Source organism: Myotis brandtii, unplaced genomic scaffold, assembly GCF_000412655.1.
Source record: "Myotis brandtii unplaced genomic scaffold, ASM41265v1 scaffold633, whole genome shotgun sequence".
In the NCBI taxonomy this organism is placed as follows: Eukaryota; Metazoa; Chordata; class Mammalia; order Chiroptera; family Vespertilionidae; genus Myotis; species Myotis brandtii.
In genome coordinates this window covers 2,106,835-2,116,479 of record NW_005370423.1, presented here as the reverse complement: position 1 = coordinate 2,116,479, position 9,645 = coordinate 2,106,835, and the positions used below count along the sequence as shown (strand labels likewise).

The window sequence follows — 9,645 nt, the reverse complement described above, 5'->3', positions numbered from 1 at the left end:
GGGGGGGTGTCCCCGTGGGCATCCCTCTCTGGGTGGGAGGCGCTCACCTGTCCTAACAGCATGCAGCACGGACACCCACGGCTCTAGCCACTCGAGTTCCCTCATTCAGTCCCCCGGGTCTTCCCCCACATCAACCCCCGCGTTACTAATCTATAATAATGAAAGCATAAGATGCTAATTAGGCCAGACAGCCGAACAACCTTCCGGACGTCCTTCCGGATGACCTTCCGGACGAAGCCCCTTGCCCAAATTCCGTGCACCAGGCTCTAATAAGACTGTCAGAGCCCAGAGATCACATCTGCAAGGAATACGGAGTTAACTCAGACGCAAAGATGACATTTCCTAATGTCCACTCCCACCATCTAAGCCAGCCGTGGGCAAACTACGGCCCGCGGGCCGGATCCGGCCAGTTTGAAATGAATAAAACTAAAAAAAAAAAAAAAAGACCGTACCCTTTTATGTAATGATGTTTACTTTGAATTTATATTAGTTCACACAAACACTCCATCCATGCTTTTGTTCCGGCCCTCCGGTCCAGTTTAAGAACCCATTGTGGCCCTCGAGTCAAAAAGTTTGCCCACCCCTGATCTAAGCCATGCATGGAGGGAGGCTGAGCCATGAGGACAGTGTAGATTGTACCGTGGCCAGGGCTGTGTTTTGTTTTTTAAAGTATACTTTTAAACATTTATTGATTTTAGAGAGAAGAAGGGGGGGAGAGAGAGAGAGATGCTGTTATTTATGCATTCATTGGTCACTGATTGATTCTTGCATGTCCCCTGATTAGGGATCGAACCTGCCACCTGGGCGCATCAGGATGACGCTCCAACCAACTGCGCCTCCGGCCAGGCCAGGGCGTGTTTTCCAGGCCTCGTCTCCGTCAGCCCGCCTGACCTCGGGGGTGCCGGTAGGAATCACTTGTTCCTTCGTTTGTGTGTGATGCACAGGACAGAGGCATCACCGCCCTGTCACCGAGCTCGCAGGTGACCAGGGTGGCGTCAGACTGCACTGGAAGCACAGGCCACCCTGCCTTTCCCAGTGCGGGAAGCGGAGGCCCCGGCCTCGAACTCCCAGGGACTCAGAGCCCTGTCAGAGTCGGTTAGACCTGGTCCCCGCTCCCCCAGGGACAAGTCGGTGAGGAGAAGATGAAGGGGGCACAGTGCATAGTAAACCGATCCTGCAGGGGGTGGGGGTGGGGGGTTTCTCCAGGGCCTGTCCCACAAGTCCCCCTGTCCCCTGCCCAGGCTCACCCCGGAAGTATGTGGCCCCTCCTTCTACGGCTCTACCTGAAGTGTTTTACCAGCAGGTCAGCCTCCTGCCCCCGGGCTGGCTGCCCCTCAGCTGGGGAATCACGTGGGTGGCTGTCCAAGTCCCCCTCCCCTCCTCCTGGGAAGACCAGGGTCAGGAGCACTGGGCCCGGTGGGGACCCACTGGGCCTCCTCCACCTGTGCCTGCTCCCCCGAATTCTGTCTTTTCTCTCTGGGCAGCGCCATCCAGAAGGTTCCCCGTCGTCCGGAGGCAGAAGGAAGAGCGTTTTGTGCGCCCTCTTGGCTGGGCCTGCACGGGACCCTTGGGGTGGTGTGTTGTGCACACATTTTTTTCCCCCCCCCCCTGCCCGCAAGCCTTCCGCCTGGTGTGGGAGAGTGAGGGGAGGAAGGAGGGGCCTCACTGAGCAGGGGGCTGGGGTTTCTCTAATCACTGGGCCGAGCCCTGCCTTTTGGGAGAATGATTACTCGGTTTCTTTTCCTCCATTCTCTCTTCCTTGTTATTTTAAGTTGAGTTGTCACCTCGGGGGGAGGGTCTTTATCCTTATCTTTTTGTTCTGTTCTGTGAGGGTGTAAACCGTGTCACCCTGGAAGTTTAATTTGGATGCAATGACCCCAGAGAGACTAGTCAGTTACCTTTCCTCTGAGCTTTAAGAATTTCTGGGATTCTCCCCCTTCCTACAGGCAAGGCGGAGTTTTTCATTTAGTCGCCTGGTTTTCCAAGGTATCATTAGAGAAAAGGCAGAAAGGAGGGGGAGGAGGGGGAGGAGGAGGAGGCCAGGGAGGGAAGACGAGGAAGAAGGTGGAGGAGGAAGGAGAAGGAAGAAGAGGAAGAAGAGGAAGAAGAGGAGGCAGAAGAGGAAGAAGAGGAGGAGGAGGAGGAAGAAGAAGAAGAGGAGGAGGAAGAAGAGGAGGAGGAGTGGGAGGAGGAGGAGGAGGAGGAGTGGGAGGAGGAGGAGGAGGAAGAAGAAGAAGAAGAAGAGAAGGAGGAGGAGGAAGAGGAAGAAGTATGTGTGTGTGTTTCCACTTTAATGAAAAGGGAAAGGAAAACGCGGTCTGGTGTTCTGTTGAGAAACAGGCTTCTTAGTCGGCCCCCTCACCCCTCCAAGCACCTGGCTGGGTCTCTCCAGTGCCTTCAACTTCAGACCCAAATCCTGGCGCTCTTACGCGGCAGGAACACGCAAGGCGTCCACGCGGGCAGGATAGGAAGCAGCTTTATTTTTCTAAATCGAAGAAACCTTTAGTTGCATCAGGTGGAAGCAATTTTTTCCTGCAAATGCAGCCCGTTGGTCCTGTTTTGCGCGAGGAGACGGGCGGCTGTCTGCGTGAGCAGAGACGTTGTCTGCGCTGGGAGAACAGGAGTGTGGGGGGGGAGGGGGGTATGTGATGCAAGTTACTGATCCTCTCTGTGCTCTTTCCAGCCTGGATTGTTCTTTTTCTTCCCAGGGAGCACCTCGCCAGGCATGTCCCTGATGCCCCCAGGAGCAAGGCCCTGCGCCCACCCGCTGGCTGGGGCTCCCCCAGGTGAATGGGGGCGGTGAGGGCGGGAGGAAGCTGGGGGCACACCTTCTCCATAAGCAGAACGGAGAGCTGACCCTAAGCAGGAGGCAGAGGCCCCCGGGCCCAGGGGGGTGGGCGTGGAGGCACTGAGCTCAACGGCCCAGGACCAGTGCAGCCTGGCATTTGGGCCACTTTACGAAATGATTATATAAATTAGAGTGACTGGTGCTTTCTTTAAAAAAAAAAAATACATGAATCTGATGTAAGCCTTTCGTGGAGGCAGGCAGGACGGACCTGCAGGGACAGTGTGGCCACAGAAGCTGCCGCCAAGTGCGGCGTCTGATTGCCTGCTTATGCTTTCCCGCTCTCCCCGCTCCACTGCGTCCTCCTCCTCACAGTTCACTGCGTGTGTCGGAAAGACGTGGCTTTCTAATCTGCCCTTCCTTCTCCCAGACGCGCTGCTCCAGTGCCCAGAACTATACATTTAAAATATATATATTTATTTTATTATTGATTTCAGAGAGGAAAGGAGAGGGAGAGAGAGAGAGAGAGAAACATCCATGACGAGCGGGCATTATTGACCAGCTGCCTCCTGCACGCCCCTCACTGGGGATCGAACCCACAACCCGGGCATGTGTCCTGACCGGGAATCGAACCCTGACCTCCTGGTTCATAGGTCGACACTCAACCGCTGAGCCACACCGGCCGGGCATCGTGATTTCTTCCGTGGCCCTCTGCAGCCCCCGCTGTGCTCGGTGGCCCTGATACAAGCCGATGGCTCCCAGCCCTTCCTGGGTCCACGTCTCCATCCCTGGCTTCCTCGCTGCCTCCATCAGACGCCCCTGGCGGGCTGATTTATGGCTGCATCAGGGAAAACTTCACCCAGGGCGTGAAATACAGTGCCCCGCGCCTGGGCCGCATCTTCCCCGTTATCGGCGGTTGCAAGTGTGTTTATAACCCTGGCGCCAAATCGAAATCAGGGTGATTTGCGCATCAATCTCCCAGATTAAATCGGGGAGGTGCTCTATTGCGGCTGGAAGGTTTGACCTTCGCGGTGCCTTTGGCGGGTCCGACTCGTGTAAGTCCCCTGGACAGTGACCCAGGACCTGTTGGAAAATGCAGCGATAGTGGCCGGAGCTGGGATTACAGCTGCATCAAAAGGAGAGAGAGAGAGAGAGAGAGAGAGACTCGTGAGCACTGGAGGAGAAGGCAGCATGGTCTCGAAGGAACCCAGGTTGCTGGGACCACTTCCCTACCTCTTCACTGCACCCCTGAACTCTAGAACACGTAGAACGCAAAACACTGACTCTTGCCCAGCCGGTGTGGCTCATTGACGAATGAACCAGGAGGTCAGGGTTTGATTCCTGGTCAGGACACAGGCCTGAGTTGCAGGCTCGACCCCCAGTGAGGGGCATGCAGGAGGCAGCCAATCCATGATTCTCTCTCATTATTGGTGTTTCCATCTCTCTCCCTTTCTCTTCCTCTCTGAAATCAATAAAGACAAAAGAAAGAAGGAAGGAAGGAAGGAAGGAAGGAAGGAAGGAAGGAAAGACAAAAACCCCAAACACTGAATCTTACTAAAGCTGGCCTCAGGTGGCCGGGCAGGCCCTCATCTTGTTTACAATCCCCGGAGCACAGAGCCCTGTGGGTCAGAGAGGTAATGAAGTTGCTAAAATGACTGGGCCCTCGCTGGTTTGGCTCAGTGGATAGAGCATCGGCCTGTGGACTGAAGGGTCCTGGGTTCGATTCCGGTCAAGGGCACATGCCCGGGTTGTGGGCTCGATCCCCAGTGGGGGGCGTGCAAGAGGCAGCCGATCAATGATTCTCTCTCATCATTGATGTTTCTCTCTCTCTCTCTCTCCTTTCCTCTCTGAAATCGATAAAAATATATATTAAAAAAAAAACGTATAAAATGCCTGGGAGAGCGGCACCGGACGGATATCCGTGGAATTCGTCTCATCGCCACACGGACTGGCTCTCCCTGCTGATGGCGCAGAAGGTGGGGGGCTTCCCGAAAACCCTGTCTCCTCTGGTCGCTCTCATACCGTCACCCACAGCCTCGAAGGATGCTGGCGGCATTCACAGCGCCCAGCAGGGTTAAAGGTATTTGGATCAGATCCGTGGAAATTATAGATTTTTAGATCCCGAAGGCTCCGGCTTGGTGGTCAGAGGGTGTATTTAGGGTAAATGTTTTCAAGTCGGGGTTCTACACCTATAATCTGAGCCCCTCACTGTATACTTAGCCCGAACGTCTTTGGGAAGTAACCGCCACTCCTTTGAGTCTGCGCCCTTTCCTCGTCCCGGGAGGAAGCTCTGAGCTCCTCAAATGGCCCGGCCTGTGCGGCCAATCCCTTTCAGATATGCTAATGTGCGCGGCTGATTATTAAGATAAATACCTTGTGTTGGAAACTGGAGTTAATTATAATCTATGTAATTAGTCGCTGGTCAGCCTAGAAGTTATAATTTATTGTTCCCTAATTTGCATTTATTATCAAAGATATTTCATTTAAAGGAATTACAAAAAATAACCTGATTCGAGTGGTTATGGAGATGGTGGGCATTTAGCAGACTTCAAAACTCTTTTTTTTGTTGTTGTTTTTTGTTCTTCAAACTTTTCTGAGCCGTCACACACAGTTTCAGGCCGTAGCCCCCACATCAGGAGACGACGGTGCCTGCTGATTACAAAGCGAGAACGCCGCTTCTGTGAGCAGAAATGACGCAGGCTTCGCTCCCAGGGTCCCTGGTTGGAGCCCCCGGTGAGCCTGCAGGAGAGGATGGGCGTGGTGCTGAGGGCGTCTTGTGTGTCCTGTGGGGATAGAGTAAAGTATTAGGGGCGTTTCCTTCCAGGGAATGATTTCTCCTGGACAGCGACACAGACACAGCTTTGATGCCCAGGCAGGTCCTGGTGCCATTGCATAAAGCAGGTCTCCATGAAGCAGGTCTCCATGAAGCAGGTCTCCATGAAGCAGGTCCCCATGAAGCATGAAGCATGAAGCAGGTCCCCATGAAGCAGGTCTCCATGAGGCAGGTCTCCATGAAGCATGAAGCAGGTCTCTGTGAAGAAGGTCTCCATGAAGCAGGTCCCCATGAAGCATGAAGCAGGTCTCCATGAAACAGGTCTCAATGAAGCAGGTCCCCATGAAGCAGGTCTCCATGAAGCATGAAGCATGTTTCTGTGAAGAAGGTCTCCATGAAGCAGGTCCCCATGAAGCAGGTCCCCATGAAACAGGTCTCCATGAAGCATGAAGCAGGGCTCCGTAAAGCAGGTCTCCGTGAAGCTCTGCGTGCTTCCCCAACGTGCCATTTCCGTGTTCCTGGATCAGATGCCTGTTCTGTTACTACGCGGGGCTCCCTCAGCCACTCAGGGGCCCCCACGATGCCAGGTACGGTGCTGAGCATTGGTGCCAGGATCTCTCTCCATGGCACCTGACATGGCTGCCCATTTTATGGATGAGTACAGCAAGGCTCAGATACATGCGCTCCCCCATGGCCCTTGGTGTCTGGCAGCGCTCAGAGGGGTGCCTCCAGGTCAAGGGAACCTGCAAGAATTCCCGGGACCCCAGTAGACACGGCCACGTTGGCTCTTGTGACGAGGACTGGCTGTTCCCGTGAGTTTGCAGCAGCGATTCCTCTGCATTCCGGGTTCCTCTGCTGTTTCCAGGCCTCGCTCCCCTGAACGTGAGCTCCCCACGCAGTGGCCCGGCGGGCTGAGACTTTACTCTGTTACTCATGCTGGACCAGCACCGTAGCTGCCACATGCTAGACATTCAATAAACATTGTTGAAACACGGAACCTTATCCAGAGCCAGGGCTGGATGTGGCAGCAGCACACAAGCAGTGGTCGCCATGGGGCCTTGGCGTATGTCCTTTCTCTGCTCTGTGACCTTGGACACACCATCTCACCCCTGTGGACTTCGTCCCCCGAGCCTGTCAATCAAACCAGCCTGTCAATCAAACCAGCTCTGCTTTGCAGGGCTGGGAGGATGCTCATGGGCTCTTACGGGACTTTTGAAATGTGAGAGCTGCGAGATAGACTTGAACAACGCAAGGAAAGGTAGCCGGTCCTCGAATTGGCGGTAGAAACGATTTCTAGGAAATATGCTGCAATTTGTTTTCTCTCTTAGAAATTTAAAAACACCTTCCAAACCAACTCTTGGACGCAGACGTCAAAACTGACATCGTAAACTACTTATAAGTTCATGGCACCGCGTACCAGAACCTAGGGGCTGGGTCCAAATGAGTAGAGAGCCATCTGTAGCCACAATGGGCTTATGAAAACATAAGATGGAAAATGCACTTTCTGAACATTCAACTGAAGAAGCTGAAAACAAACGCCACCGCCAATACCAACATTCACATGCGTGAGTGCACACATGCATGCACACACACACACACACACACACAGAAAACAAAATTTTTAAAAAATATATATTTTTTATTTCAGAGAGGAAGAGAGAGAGAGAGAGAGAGAGAGAGAGAGAGAGAGAAACAGAAACATCAATGATGAGAGGGAATCATTGACCGGCTGCCTCCTGCACGCCCCTCCACTGGGGATCAAGCCCACAACCCGGGCATGTGCCCTGACCAGGAATCCAACTGTGACCTCCTGGTTCATAGGTCATTTCTTAACCCCTGACCCACTCCAGCCAGGCAAGAAAACAGTTTTCAAGTGCATTTTTTTCCCCCATAGGAAAGTCTAAGATAGTGAGATAGTGAGATATATCTGTACCAGGAGATTGTCTAACAGCGATCGCCGGCTCATGCATTTTCCACTGACCGGTAACGTGTAGTGTGCATTGCCCTGTGCACAGGATGAAGCTCTCCAAGGGTGTGGTCATTCTATAGCAGCCAATCATGCTTTGCTTTGTCTAGACCGTTTTTGGGAACATGCCCGTTGAAGAAGAAGAATGGGATGGCAGAGAGAGCGGAGGGCGCGCCCTTGACCGCGTGAAGAAGCAGTTTGCACTGTATGGTGTCGGCACAGAGGAGGGCATCCGGGAGACCTGGGCAAGAAGGCCCCTCAGCCAGCGGCCGGCATTTCCAGGGCCAGAGGGAGGCTTTGGGGGACGGAGTGCCGCGTCCTTTCTGCTGCTACTTGATAGTTGGTGTGATGACTCACCGGAGGCCAGATTCTCGGCTCCCCAGGGCACCTTCCAAACAGGATGCTGGAGACCGGAGACCAGTGGCAAGTCCTGTCTGGGGGACGGCGCAGAAGGTCTCAAACACGACGTCTTCACGTGGGGCCCGACTCTGGCGCCTGCTCACAACAGCCCCTTAGAGAATGGGGGACACCCCCCCACCCCGATGTCCTTGACACTCTCAGGACGGTGCGCGTACCCCACCTCCTGCCAAGGCGGAGGCATGAGGAAACGGGAAGCTTCCCAAGCCAAACTCTTCCCCCCATTTGTGGGGCTGCCAGCCCACACCCGCCATGGACGAGTGTCAGGGGCCCTGGGGTGCCTGCGAGTCACCCTCTGAATTAGACACACCCGGGGTGCTGGCATCTTTAACCTTATGTGTCCAACACGCTCTCCACTGACTTGTTCAGCCTCTGGGAGCTTTGCTGTGGTTTGTGTCTTTGATCCGTAACATGAGTAACATGTCAGCGTTTGCCCGTCTTAGTGTGTGCAGGCTGCTATAACAACAGAGCCCGGACCCGCTGCCTTAGAAACAACAGGCATTTATTTCTCCCAGTTCTGGAGGCTGGAAATCCAAGATCAGACCCCAGCAGGGTCGGCTGAAGGCCCTCTTCCAGTGACTAGATTTCTTGTATCCTTATGTGGTGGAAGGGGGTAGAGGGAGGGAAGGGAGCTCTCTGTGGTCTCTTGCATAAGGGCACTAATCCCAGTCATGAGAGCCCCACCCTCAGGACCTGATCACCTCCCTGTGGCCCCACCCACCTTCTAATATTACCAGCTTAGGGGTTAGGATTTCAACAAGTGAATTTGGAGAAGACACAAGCATTCAGACCCTAGCACTGCCTCTGTGGTAAGTTTTCCACGAGGAAATTGTGTAAAACATTCAGATTCATGCCTGCTTTACGCCAAAACTCACACTAACTGGTAGCTCTACCTGCCAGTGTTCTCATTTGCAAAACAGGATCAACAATACCCATCCTATCCTACTTGGGAAGGGAGTCCTGTGAAATAGTCAATATATTTTTTAAAATATGTTTTTATTGAATTCAGAGAGAAGGGAGAGGGAGAGAGAGAGACAGAAACATCAGTGATGAGAGTCATGGATCAGCTGCACCCTACTGGGGATCCAGCCTGGAACCCGGGCCTGTGCCCTGACCGGGAATCATACCGTGACCTCCTGGTTCATAGGTCGAGGCTCAACCACTGAGCCATGATGACTGGGCAATAGTCGCTATTTGATTACTTTTAACTAAACAGCAATTTCATGGCATGTCCATTCATAGCTATAGAGACTCATAACTAACTGTAAGTGGGACTGTTACTTTATTCCCTCTCCGCTTCCCAGCTCCCCAGCTCCCCAGTGCAGGCACACCCCAGAGAAGTGACAAGATGGAATTAGGGCCTTTTTCTCTCTCTCTGTTTCACTTTCTACTCTCCCCTCCCTCTCCCCCCAACTTGCCCATACTCCTCTGTCACAGAGCGCAGTAGGGGCAAGCTTTGTGAGTCAGACATAGTCCATAGAAGAGAGTAGGCTTGCTATTTTCTGGGTTAAGTTGTTAATTGATTTGATAATTGCCTGGGAGACACACACAAGACAGACACATACGCAAAACCAATGTCAGGCCACACACTCTCCCTTGACAGTAAGATGAAGATGTCTGAGTTATTGGAACTCCGATGCCACCTGGAAGAATAAGAGGAGGAACCAGGGGAAGAAAGAGGGGAGTGGAGCCAGAGTGAGAGGT

At 53.3% G+C, this 9,645-nt stretch overlaps 2 long non-coding RNA genes across 3 annotated transcripts; both read left to right on the top strand.

Annotated features, from left to right (window-relative positions):
* The first annotated feature begins 716 nt into the window (after window positions 1-716).
* Window positions 717-3,303, top strand: LOC106723735. Its single transcript, XR_001359448.1, has 3 exons — window positions 717-904; window positions 2,709-2,786; window positions 3,046-3,303. It is a non-coding gene; the product is annotated as an uncharacterized LOC106723735 (long non-coding RNA).
* Window positions 3,304-4,618: 1,315 nt separating this feature from the next.
* Window positions 4,619-7,159, top strand: LOC102246808. Of its 2 annotated transcripts, none has more exons than XR_314391.2 (3): window positions 4,619-4,865; window positions 5,397-5,518; window positions 5,610-7,159. It is a non-coding gene; the product is annotated as an uncharacterized LOC102246808 (long non-coding RNA). The 2 variants fall into 2 exon arrangements; XR_001359453.1 differs by having other exon boundaries at window positions 5,384-5,518.
* Window positions 7,160-9,645: the final 2,486 nt, after the last annotated feature.